This window comes from Octopus sinensis, unplaced genomic scaffold, assembly GCF_006345805.1.
Source record: "Octopus sinensis unplaced genomic scaffold, ASM634580v1 Contig10780, whole genome shotgun sequence".
Taxonomy (NCBI): domain Eukaryota; kingdom Metazoa; phylum Mollusca; class Cephalopoda; order Octopoda; family Octopodidae; genus Octopus; species Octopus sinensis.
This window is the reverse complement of record NW_021832221.1, coordinates 226504-240474: the sequence shown is the minus strand read 5'-3', so window position 1 is coordinate 240474 and position 13971 is coordinate 226504.

Here is a 13971-nt window from a genome sequence, read left to right as displayed (position 1 = left end):
ACCAACATTCTATTGGATCCCCGACGTACTGCTTTGTGCTCAGAATAATTGCAAAGGCAATGAGGATTGATCGAATGTATTTGTGATTTAGTTTATCCACAATGTCGTCACATGAGACTGGAGTCCCTTCTTTAGAACTGAAAAATAAATAATTCAAATCAACTCTTTCATAAATATTGAAAATAATCCAGAAGACATTTTTTATGTTTACAAGCGTTTCTGCCACAAATCTACAGTTTAATAAAAATAGTTGCATCTGCTGCTTTAATAAGCGTTTTTTGAACCGAATATGGGAGGAAATCAATATTACTTATTTCAGCACAATTTTAATTTTAAAAGTATCTGAAATGTTAGTTTTACAATAATGTGTGAATGTTTATTAAGTAGCGCAATGTATTATAAATGTCATCAATATACATGTTTAGTCACTTAACGCAGGTGTTCATCTACTGAATTGATTTTGCTTATAAGCATTTCCTATAAAAATATTTCGATACGACATATTGTCGATGCCAACCATCGATCAGGCATCCTTAAATATCAAAGGTATCATATCGTATATCTGTCAAACAATAGTCTATTTATCAGAGTGCTATAAATGTCGATATTGCTTTAAGAATTACTAGGAAAAATCACTATATAGTTACTCTATGGAATAGATTGATTGTTTTTCGGATTTACTCCAGAGAATGGACAAAAATAACAAAACGTTTAGTTTGGATGTGGGACTTTGATTGCCTACCAATTTCTGAGAGGAATTTTTGAGTGTTCCTTCTAAGGGAACCCTATTTTGACCAAGAATGCCTTAAATAAAAATTCCCTAAATGTTTTTTTACATAAAAAATTTTTAAACTCAAAATATCGACATGGCTTTTATAAATGTTATTAATATAAACCAAATTAGTTTATTAGCAATGAAAGCTTATTGGTCTCTATGAGTGATATAAATAATCTTTTAGAATATTCAAAAGATATGGAAATATAATGATGGCTGTTTGATTAACTAATTGATCCAATTTCTTAATGACAAAGACACTTGAATATGTCTAAAGTACAATTTAAAAGTGCATTTGGACCACAAAATGGGATGTTTTGTGGAATAAGTATGAATTATCAGATTAATTTCAAGTTTATAATAATATTGCCTATAAATTAAACAATTTAAAATGAAATTGATTATTGACATTTTTCAATATATAGTTAATTATCTGACCCCGAGTCACTAATTTTATGATCGGTCGTAAGTTTTATAGGAATTTTGTCAAATTGAAGTATAAGTATATATGAATTAGTTTTCTACGCTGCTCAGTTATATTTTTACAATTAAACCTTTACTCTTGTCTTTACTCATTTCAGAAGCAAACAGTAAAGGTAAATTGTATTATCTACGAGGCAGTGTTTTATTTTATTACCAATAGGCTATCGAGTTTTCGAGGAGTAGACCGTCTCGAATATTATAGAAAGCTCTACCAAGGCTGCTCAAAAATAGAAGGGTCACTTGAACTTACACATCTAATAGTCATATCCAATCAAAGTCCAAAATTTATTACCTCAATCCGCGAATTTTGCTTAAATTGTATCAATTTTGTGAATTACTGACTACTTACTGATTTATAACGTGGAAGCTAACGAACTGACACTCTCAAATAGAATTATATTTTTGAAGGTCCTCAATGTCCAGAAACACGCAAGCAATACAAAGAAGAAAGGAGGTGTTGGTCTGAGAGCGACTGCCAAAACTGTAGACTCTTGAATCAATATTTTTGTGCTACCAGAATTGGGTACTATGCAAACAAACAACGTAAAAATAGAAATGGTCGGAAAAATTGGATATTAGGAAAATTTTGGATACAAAAAGTAAACAAGCTGGAATCAAGTTGAGGGTTAATTTAGAATTTTAGAACAACTGCACTTAAAACTGATTAAAAAAGTATTTTCAAATATTTTTATTCTGCCAGTCTGTCTAACACATGTCCTCTTGGTTTTCGCTTGTACTCGGACAGTCTAAACCTACTAGGGTGGACGGGAATTAAGGAAGTGATTTACGGCAAGTTGTTTTACTATACTCCCGTCATTGAATGCTCGCAATACACGTATTATCAAAAACTGGCTATTGAGCATAATTAAAAATATACCATCTTTCGAAAGTCCCGTTCAAAACGCCGGATTAAAGAGTTGAAATCTTTTTGATTTAACTTTGTTTTTCTCTAGTTTTTTGTTGTCGCAATACACATATTTAAACGAAATACAATTTTTACTAAATTCAAATAGAAAAACGAGATTATTCGTTTCCTCACTGAGAGAGGCCGCCACCTCGAAAGAATTAGAAACGACCCCCGCTTGCTCAATTGGCTTTTGTGCGTGTCTCAATAGCTGTTCTTAGGAAGAACAGTTCCTCAATTCTCTCTGCGGGTCGTCCCTGATCGCCTTTTGTTTCTTTGATTAGCAGAGAGTACACAGATTGGGATAAAATGTACTAAGACCCTGATAACATGCATGCATAAAGTTGTTACAAATAGTCCAGTCTATCCGGTTGCATAGACCTATTTTAGTTAAATTTTAACTAAATATACTTTAATCATTTTGTTTTACTATGAATATTTCCTACTGCAGGCAACTAATCACTGACTCAAAACGAAAGGCAAATAACTTGATTCAAAAAACAAATGTTATAAGAAATCATTTTTTGTTTTAAAATTTTCCTCTTTTGCCAAAAATTTTATGACAAAACGAAAACAACCGGTTCACTGAACATTCAATGTTATTCGTCTTATAATATTGTCATTATTAAGGGATTAACTTCAAATAGAATGGAAACACGTTTTTTGATCCAAACTAATTCCATGCTAAACAAGTATCATAATTAGAGTATTGTTAACGAATAAAAAAATCAAAAACTAAAAAAGAATCATATTCAAACCCGAAAAGAATGATTCTTTTCTGATTAGTCATTTTTGTGGGATTTCTGAGCAGTCTGTTTATATTATCAAAGAGAAAGTGTACTTCAATCTTTTCTCCAATCAGTGAAGTTATTTTATATTAAACCAATATATAGTCCAAAAAATTCCAAACTAAAATTGTTATTTTATTCAGATATCTGCAAAATGTTTTAAATACAACGTCTTGGCTCTAACTAATTTTTTGATCTTCCAAAGTTATGGTGTATCAAATAACTTTATTATATTTAATTAAATCATATCTTTAATAAATAATTAAAATTGCCACGTTTAATTGTATCTGGTAGCTGTTGCCTTGATCTGTGCTGTCAGTATACTCACAGCCCCGTTGCAAGGCTATATTAGAATAACTCCATTATGGAAGTTTACATTTCATTTTAAATATTTTATGCTGATATTTATGTGTCATTTAATTGTATTTTCAGCAAAAATATAATTTCAGGTAATCACGCATTATTTCAATTCGAAATAATGTTTATGCGACCTGATACATTGTGATAATTATTAATTTCTCATCTAATTGTTACTTATATTTCTATACCATTATTTTCCCAAAGATTTTTTCAGATTATAGAACAGAAAACCTTGTACGTATTTCGTGGCATATTAACGATTGTTAAACTTGTGAATTGATAGTTTAAATAAAAATTAGCGAGTTTAATACGAACACAGGGCGACAAGGGGTGGTGTAGTGCTTGAAGGGTTGGTAGTATCTTTACAAAAAAGTGTGGTCAATCTGAGCGAGATGTCAACATGTCGTTTAAGTCTTGCGGTAGGGCTCTCTACGATTTTTTTACAAAGGAAAAAATGGAATTTTTATTCAGTACGTACATTTCGAGTGCACTTATTATTTAGTTTCAGTTTGATTTAGTTATCATTGACTTGGCAAATTTTATAATCCATTCATGTAAATCAGATTTATCCAAATTTGTCATCGATTGAATCAAAGACTTTTTACATACCTTTTGACCATTTCTTTGTTTATCATTGCTTTGGTTTTGCAGCGACATAGACAGGAGTTCAGATTATTTAGATTTTCTACAAGTCGTTAATTAAGCTTCCTTGACTTTCCTCATGATCTTTTAACACATCGTAGGTAGAGCCAGGGAATTATCTTTCTTGTTTTTCTTTTTCTTGTGTGGATCCAAGATAGACGATCGAGTTACGCAGTGAGTCTTTACTGATGACGGCATCACTCGTCAAGCCTTTTAGCTTCGTAGATTTGTGAATTTTCCGCCGGATGAGCAGCAGCCAGACTCGAACCCGAAACCTAGTCACTACATCCTAGCCACTGTAATAAAATATTCATTTAAATCATTAAATTTTTTAAAGTCTATGAAGTCTAATGGAATCGTCATTTGATCTTTTGGTCACCACATGGAATATAGAATCGGAAATTATTATTAAAAGCACGTTCACAGAACCAAAGAATGTAAATTAATTAGGGTCCTGTTTGTGCCACACGTTTCGAGATTCTATTCACCAAGCCTCTCTATCGGTATCTGTTTTTCGTGTCAGCTCGTATTTTTTCTAGGTCGTCCGCACATTTGAGTTTTATTCCAATTTTATTAAGATCCTTCTTTAGAACAACAGATAGAGTGCCTTTAGGTCTTCCTTTGAACGATGTCTTGTTTTCATTGTCAAAGTAATTGTCCATTATAATATTTGCGGGAGTGTTTATGTCCATTCTAAGTACATGCCCAAATAGTTTCCATCTCGATTCGATAATTTCAGTAACTTATTGGAACCGATTGTGTCATAGAGTGCAATTTCTTGTTGGAAATCTTCTTTGGCCAATCTAAGCCGAATAAATTGCGTAATAGTTTTCGATGAAATGTGTCCATTTTCTTGAATTCTAACTTTGTGAATCCCCATGTACTCGAGTTGTACACAAGTACCGACATTATAAACGAGTTGTATAACCTTATTCGTAGCTTTGTTTTGATTAGCTTTGGTCGACTCCATATTTGTGCATTTTCTTGCACTGACTAGTATTAATTCCCTTGTGATTCTTATGTGTTCGGTCTTTTCTTCATTAACATGCAGGGACCAATTCTTAAATTCATTGGGAATTTTTTCAAAACAATTTCAAATTCTGAATGATTTTTTGACAACCTGCTATTAGCTTTTTTTAAGTGTGTCATAATTTTCATTAGTGATAATGATTTTAAAGATTTCAATTTTAGAATGATTCTTTTTTATGTGCAACACTTGCTTTCTATAAATGATCTTCTCCTTTATCTTTGATGTAAAGCAAATTAGGCTTATAGGCCTATAGCTTGAGACCTTTTCTTTAGGTTTTTAGGTTTTCCTTTGAGTTCTAGATACTTTGTTATAAGCTGTCTAAAATGTGGGATGTTTGGGATGTAGTATTTTCGATTGTTGTAATTAAGCACGTTCTTTTCCAATTTGAGTCTTATAACAAAGTGATTTGGAAATAGCATTTATTCTTTCACTTATTAAAGTTCTGTCTAGGGAATCCTAGGATTTTTTGAGCTTCAGCGTGAGTCTATTTTTTAAAGACAATGGTTTTCATAGAGTCCGGCAGTAATTGGTATTTTCTGTTTTGAGTAAATTTTTCAAAGTTCTCCGCGAAATTTCTCAACAGACTTCTAATGTACTTATCTGTTTTTTCTATCTCGGTTTTTTTTGACAACCAAAAGATAGGGATTTGATCGCCCATACAATAACTTGAGTGTTAAAAACTCACAACTGGTTTTGTTTTCTATCGTCAAATTGTTTATCTTGAACCCATTCCATAGAAGGGCGAATTTTTATTAAAACTAGATTTTTTTGAAAGGCAAATATCAGAATGCGGATTTGGGAATATTTACGTATTTATGAATTTCGAGCATCATCTAAACTTGCTCAAAAAAGTAAAATTGAGAACTACATCGGTGTTAGTGATTGCAAAATATTTGACCATCGAGAAATCTTTTTTTCATATACATGTACCTTCTTATAAAATCTAATTCAAAAATTGAGGTGATGAGATTAATTTTTAATAAAAAGATATATAAAATAAAAATAATTAAATTCAATTTATTTAATAATAAAATTCAAATTCCATTAGTCGCTTTCTAATATAAAAATATGTCAAGTCAAAAAACACAAAAAAACAACTATGTGGCATTTATTGGACTACCCGACGGTGAGCTAATCGTGCAATATGTCTAATTAGAAGAAAAGATTCCTTTAAATGAAGATATCGATGAGTTTAAGACCTATGCTTCGTACTATTTAAAAAATCCGGTGGGAAAATGGAATGAAAGGCGGAAGCTTCCAATAAAAATGTTTGCACAACTGGCCAAAGTCATAATCTTCACCGTTCAAGTAAATTTATTTAATATTGTAGATTTATATTTATGGTCAATCTCGACTGGCGAATATTCCGACTTTGTCGCTTGATCGTTACTTTATCCAAGATTTTGTAAAACATCCGTCTTATTCCCATGAACATTTGCCATTTGTGGTGAGCCTACCTCAAATGTTGAATAATATCAATTACACATTAAATAAAGTTACAAACTATTTGATTGAGTATTCATAGTATATCAGTATTGGAAACGACTCAGTGATTGGTTATAAACCCGTAAAACTGAACTCGACCAATCTCTCTCCTGTTCTAATTTGTCTAAATTACTATCACATCGATGATAATAACAAAAAATTAGACTTAGAGAACAATTTCTTGAAAGTCAGTTTTAAATGGGGTTAATTTAATTTATGAATAAATTCAAGTATGTGAGGAAATTGATATATTGTCCAATATGACTACTTTTGACGTTTCAAAAATAACAAAATTTACTGACAATGTATTATTATCCAAGTAAGGATAAAAAGTGAATATTAAAGAACCTTCGAAATAAGTCTTACAATGGAATTGATGTCGATGTCAACAACTTGGATAAATAAATCAGGGCACATCGTGAATGAGCAAATTGAATACAATGTAATATTATTTGATTACTATTTAGGTCAACATAATTCGATCAAACTTGAACGAAGCTTACGAAATTGATAGTTCGGCACAACGTCGTTCTTATGAATATTTTTGTAAGTGTCATATCTCGACCATAGTCTTCAATTATACCCGTACAGTGCACCTTATAGTATCCTCGTTGGCATTATTGGTGAGTTTTATATCTCTCATCACATGTGTCCGTTCTGTGTTAAAATCGTTTTATTTGGCCAAGATTACAAATTCTCACTTTTCTCGCATAGAGGGAGAAAGTTTGTCATATTCGGAATTATCAATATACTTCGACATATGGAATTTCATAATTATTTTCACTGACATAAGTAATATTGTTGTCACTGGAATTTACATTCCTCAAATTCACGTTCTTCTGTAGCTTATTTTTTAGCAATTTTATTCTCCTTATCTCGCGATTGCTTATGGAATTAACATTCTTCTCATTTGGACTGGTCTCCTTCGCTATCTTAGTTTCTTTTCGGGTTTTAACGTATATTGTGCTTAAATAATTTTAAGATCCTGATGATGACTCTGACTAGGTCGGTCTTCTTGGTCCTCCGTTTCATGTCCTGCATAATCATTGTGTATATGGGCTTTGTATTTTGTGGGTGGATAGTTCTTCATCCCTATAATGAAAAGGCTAGTTTTGTCAATTATTTTTAGTTTGAAACTCTCTACTTATCCGCTATTTCTCTGTTTGCAATAATGAACGGGGATATGATTAATGATATTATGATGTCAACGGAGGATTCACGCGTCAGATTATTTTCGGACATTTATCAGATCGTGTTTATATCTTTTTTTATATACGTCGTTTTGTCCTTATTTACATCAATTTTTGTGCAGTTTTTTGAGATTGTACACATGGTTGAGATCCGCCTTTATTTTGTAGAAGTCTCACTGTCAATCAGATACTCGCGACCGAGTGTCGATTTTTTTGGAGAATCGCGAAAATGAAGAATAAATAACCCAAGAAATTACTTTTAATTAAATAAAAATTAATCTCTTATAATTGATATCTTCTTATGTGGATAAGAAATTGGCCCTTAAAATTTTGTTGCCAATTTGAAAAAAACAAATCAATAATTTTCGAATATAAATAATTAAAAAAATGGCTTTAATCAATCAATCAAATTTATTGTAATAAACAGAGAAAGTGACATGAATTAAGGACGATGATAGCACGAGACTGATGCCAAGGCAACTGAACTCTTCTGAGCGTGCGTCCAATTCATCTGTCGTGAGCCAGAGTTAAGAAAGCAGGTCCATTAATTTGTGGCGAGTGCAGAGGGTTTCCGATCAATAAACAGGTCGGTCACTTGAGATCTTCTCCGGAAAGACCGGATCGATTTCTCAATGACCAGTCGTATCTCCGGGGATCTGGACTCCGCCCATGTCTGGACGGGGCCTCGTGGGTCAAGCCTGTAAGCTAGCTTCAGCGCGTAGCGTCGAATTTTTTCGCATTTCCTGTAAATTTTCTCGAGATCTTTCGAGTAGTATCATGCTTCTAATCCGTACAACAAGCTGGGTAGGATGGTTGCGTGGAACACGAAGAGGAAAGTCTTAGGATCCAGATGCATGCTTCTTAAGAGGCGGAGAGCCGCAATGGCTTTCGCTCTCATTTTCTTGACATGCAGACGGTAGCCCGAGTTAGCGTCGATTGTAAGCCCCAGGTAGCGTATGCAGCTGATCTGATGACTTTTTCGAGTTAATTTGTAGGTATGCGGATTTATCGAGAGCTGCTTGCTGGCGCACCACTCCTTTATTACCTCAATGTAGGTGAAAAGCCTATTTTCTGAGGCCATCACGTCCTTTGAGGCGTCAAGGATAAGAACGTCATCTGCATAGAGAAGTAGATTTGTCAGGGGGTCTTGGGGCAAAGGGAAAGTGCTCATAACCAAATTGAAGAGAAGTGGACTGAAGCAGGACCCTTGCGGAACCCCCCTTCGGAGTGAAATATCTCTTGAAAAGAATCCAGACTCGGAGATAAATGAGTAATCTTCGGAGAGAAAGCAACGCAGCCAGAGGTAGACTTCCGCTGTAGGCACACAGAGTTGGACCCTTTCCAGTAGGTCTCTGTGCCAGACGGTATCAAAAGCTTTTGAAATGTCCAGACATACAAGAGATAGAGTTTCTTTGAATTCCATTGCTTTCGAAATGGTGGACTGTACCGTTATGAAACAGTCACTGCAGCTACGCCCAGAGCGAAAACCTCATTGCTGCGTTAGCAGCATTTTCTTCTCTTCGGTATGGAAATCAGCTACGTCTCTTGGACTTCATAGCCAATTTCCGAGATCATTTTTTCAAGTCTACCCCTGTCAGTGGGGTCAATACAGCGTTTGAGTTTGTTTCTCAGCCGCTTTTCTCGTTGAGAAGTTTCACTTTTGCGCTTGGAATGGATCTTCGTGCGCGGTCAGCACATGGCACTGCTTCGTACGATGTTAAATAATGGAGCATGAAATTGCTCAACTCATCGCTTGCAGAGTCGATGTCGAGGGCAGTGTTATAGCCAGTAGGTCGAGCGTTGACGTGTAGGAATGCACTCACGGAGCTTCTGTAGTGTGGCCAATTGATCCTTTAGAGACTGTAGCGTGTGGATATGCGTTCTTGTTTAACAGATCTAGTGTGAATTTTGATCTCCATTGGAAGGTGATCACTTCCGATATCGTCAAGCACTGTTGGCTTCTCCATAATGTTAGCGATCGAGTGAGAACAAATGCATAGGCATAGGTTGTCTTCGCCGAAGGGGGATTGGTAGTTCGGGTCTTCAGATGTCCTTACGAAAACACCAAGTTTGTCAGTGATCTTCTTCAGTGTTCGACCATCTTGGTTGGTTAATCGGCATCCAAACGCCGTGTGCTTCGAGTTTAGGTCTCCGATAAGAAGGCAGTGAGCTGTATTTGAGAAGAATTCGTTAATCAGACTGGTGCAGGGATGAAGATATTTGCAGTATATTCCACCGACCTTTAGCCAGAAAGATTCAGTTTTCACCTCAAGAGAGAGGAATTCACATAATGTGCCCTCGATGATAGTGAGGTTACGGACTTGGAGTTTTTCACAGTAGAAGATGCTCGAGCCAATCCCAGGCGTAGAGCAGTTACCCCATTTAAGATCCACTGACCGGTAGTCTGGGAGCTAGTAAAAGTGATCTTTCATGAGCTTCGACTCGTTGATGACAATAATGTCTGGACGGCCGCTGTTCACCATCTCAACGAAGTCGTGATGCCGTCTCTTGATAGATCGGGCGTTCACAGCGATTATCTATACCATTTTCAAGTCAATTTGGCACTTATGAACCCCAAATTTACAATTACAAATTTCAAATGTCATCTGAAAAAATCAATTTGTCAATTATAAATTTCAAATGTCATCTGAAAAAATCAATTTGTCAATTATAAATTTCAAATGTCATCTGAAAAAATCAATTTGTCAATTATAAATTTCAAATGTCATCTGAAAAAATCAATTTGTCAATTGTAAATTTCAAATGTCATCTGGATAATTCAATTTGTCAATTATAAATTTCAAATGTCATCTGAAAAAATCAATTTGTCGATTATAAACTTCAAATGTTATCTGCAAAACTCAAATTAACAATTTTGAAATTCAAGTTTGCATTTTATCAAAATATTGTATATACTAATCAACTATAAACTAATTGTAATCATATTATGGGAAACAGAACAAATTTTATTTGGTAAATTTTTTTTTTTTTTTTTTAGTTTGAAAATAATAACTGTAAACGAAAACAGAGAGAAAAGAGAGTTAACAAGAGGACTTCCCCGCCTCGTAGATGGAGAAACAGTTTCCACGTACAATGGCAAGGGAAAACCTCTGAAGGAGCCATCCACACTCACGCGTGTCGTTTCTCTTGCGAGAAATCAGACGACCCAGCTTTTTGAGGAAAATGAGTGACCTGTCACCGATTACGCCAGAGGTCTCCACGGCGATCGGGGTAAACAGATAGCGTTCCGAGAGATTGGTGTACTTTGAAATCTTTAATTCTTCTGCTCTGCGAGAAGCAGAGCCAGCTGCGACAGCTGAAGGAGGAAGATTTAGTTCAGAAAAAGTATCTGAGCAAGTTGCATCTCATATCAGCGATTTTCCGAAATTAAAAATCAAAAAGATCTGGTAAATTAAAAATCAAAAAGATCTTCACCACGAGTAACTCGGGAATAATACCTTTCAACCCGGTTAACAAATCCCATTAATTTTTGTGGTGTTAGAACCTTTTTTGCCTCTCCTGCGATTTCTTCCAACATTTTTAGCCTATATTCAGAAATTGAAGAACCATCCGAAGTTTTCTTATATTTGAGAATTATTGGCATCTTTTCTCTTAGCATTTTTTTACTTCTGCTTTGAAAGTACTCCAGGCTAATTCAATTGGGTTTAATAAGTAGGAATATGGAGCCAATCGTAAAAGTTCAATATTTTCTTCTTGATCAACAACTGATTCCAATTGATTGTGAACAGGTGCATTGTCAATTATAAAAGTGAGATCTTGTACGCCTGAAGGCCTGCATTCATTAATTAACTCTTTCATCCATTTTTTACAATCTTCTCCTCTGTAAGAACCTCTTTTGCATTGAAAATTAAACAATGTTGAAGCAGACATTGCATTTATACAATGTAAGTTAGAGCCTCTCAAATTTGGAGTAATGACAAAAGAACGAGATCCTATATTTTTGATCGTCCTTCTTTTCTCTTACAATATAAATTAAAATTGGATTCATCGATCCAAATTAAAGTTCTTCCAGCAGACCTTGCTTTAAACAAGCAATCCAAATAATATATTCTTTTTTCTTTATTTTCAGGTGAATTTACATTTGCAACTATTGGTCACAGGCCAATTTTTTACTGTTATAACCGACACAGACATTGAATAATTATTTCGTATTTTCTCCGCACATTCTTTCAAAGTGATCTGAGGATCAGCTTCAATCCAACTGATTAATTCATTTATATTTATTTGATTTTTTTTGAATGCCTTTTACCTTCTCTTGGATGTCTTTCTTTATCTTTATTTTCAATCCAATGATAAGCTATTCTCAAATTAACTCCAAGAGAGGAGCATAGAGACTGTCAATCGCCAAAATTTTCATATGCTTCAATTATTTCAGATGACATTGACAAATTGATTTTTTCAGATGACATTTAAAGTTTGTTATTGACAAGTTATTGACAAGTTGAATTATGCAGATGACATTTGAAGTTTGTTATTGACAAATTGAATTATCCAGATGACATTTTAAATTTATAATTGACAAATTGAATTATCCAGATGACATTTGAAGTTTGTAATTGTCAAATTGACTTGAAAATGGTATAGATCAGCGGTTCTCAAATGCGGGTCAAACAAAGTGGGATTAAGGTCAAACTATGTGGGATTAACGTCAAACAAATCTCACTTTCTTTAATGTATACAAACTTAGATCGAGATGTCGAGCGATACTTGATGTTGATATTGATAATTTCGGAAAAACTAATTCAAATTTTTGTTTTATTCCATGAAGGGTAATTGTGCTATCGTCTTCAATGCATGATATTAAAAAGTCGACATGTTCTTTGTCAAACTTTTTTCTATAATTTCCACCTCTCGTGTCAAGTTTAACTCCATCCCTTATCCAACGATATGCTGTTGTTCTCGAGATATTGAGTTCAAGTGCTGTTTTTTTCCAATCTCCACCTGATTCTGCAGCTGAAATTAAATGTATTTTATTTCTATGCATTTGATTTTTCTCTTCCAATGATTTACGTGGCATTTTTATTTGCTGCGTCGAAATATAATATTTATAATAAACGTAATCCACTTAGTTTGACGTTAATCCCACATAGTTTGACCTTAATCCGACTTTGTTTGACGTTAATCCCACATAGTTTGACCTTAATCCCACTTTGTTTGACGTTAATCCCATTAGTATAGGAAATGGTATACAGTTTGTACCAAAACATTATAATATTGGCAATTTATCAATAAATCATTTGTATCTCTCTACTTATATCAATTTTTAAGTGTTAATTTTTAGCATGTAATTTCTAAATTGACTTATCTAACTGTACAATATTGTTAGGGTCAAACTACTAAGTAAAGTCAACAAACTAATAATTTTTCCCAGCGAGACGGAGGGAACAGCTGTTGCCACGCATGACAGCCAGCAGGATCCTCTGAATGAGGAAAGTAAATTCCCTAGGGTCCTTGGACCGCGAAGAACAAAGATGTCCCAATTTCTTTAGGGAAGTGAGGCCCGGAGCCAAAGACGCCGGAAGTCTCGACAACGATTGGCCAAAACCAAAAGTCATCCATCAAAGACTGATATTTCCGGCACTTCGAAAGCTCAGCCTTATTAGCACGAGACCCAGCAAGAGAGCTCAGCCTTATCAGCCTTATCTAACTATTCTTAAATAAATTAATTCTTAAAATATATTACATGCTAAAAATATATTGTCATGTACCAAAACATTATAATAATTTTTGTCATGTAACAAAAGATTATAATATTTTCTAGTATTTGATGTTTTTCCCTCGAGATTTTAGTACAGCATCTACTCTTTTTGGCATTGATTCAATTAAAACTTTTATTTCTTCAATTTTAATTTCATTCCATATGATTTTCAGTTCATTTTTCAGATCCTCTATCGTTTTTATCCACGAGCCATAACTTTCCGTTTCATTATTCCCCAAAGATTTTCGATTGGATTGAGATCAGGGGAATTAGGAGGCCATTTCATAAGATTAATTTTTTGGTTTTGAATCCACTCAATCGTATCTTTTGCAGTGTGTGCAGGAGCATTGTCCTGTTGAAAAATGTAATTACATCCATCATATAACTTTTGACCAGTTGAAATTAAATTTTTTTCTAATATTTCTCTGTATACTAATCCATTTACAGTTGAATCAATAATTGAAAGCGGGCTCAACCCATTAAAACTCATCGCTCCCCACACCATAGCTCCTTTTCTGTAATGAAGCTTTTGATTTATGCATAAAGGATGAATTGTTTCATTTCTTTTACGCCAAACATACACACCTTTTTCACC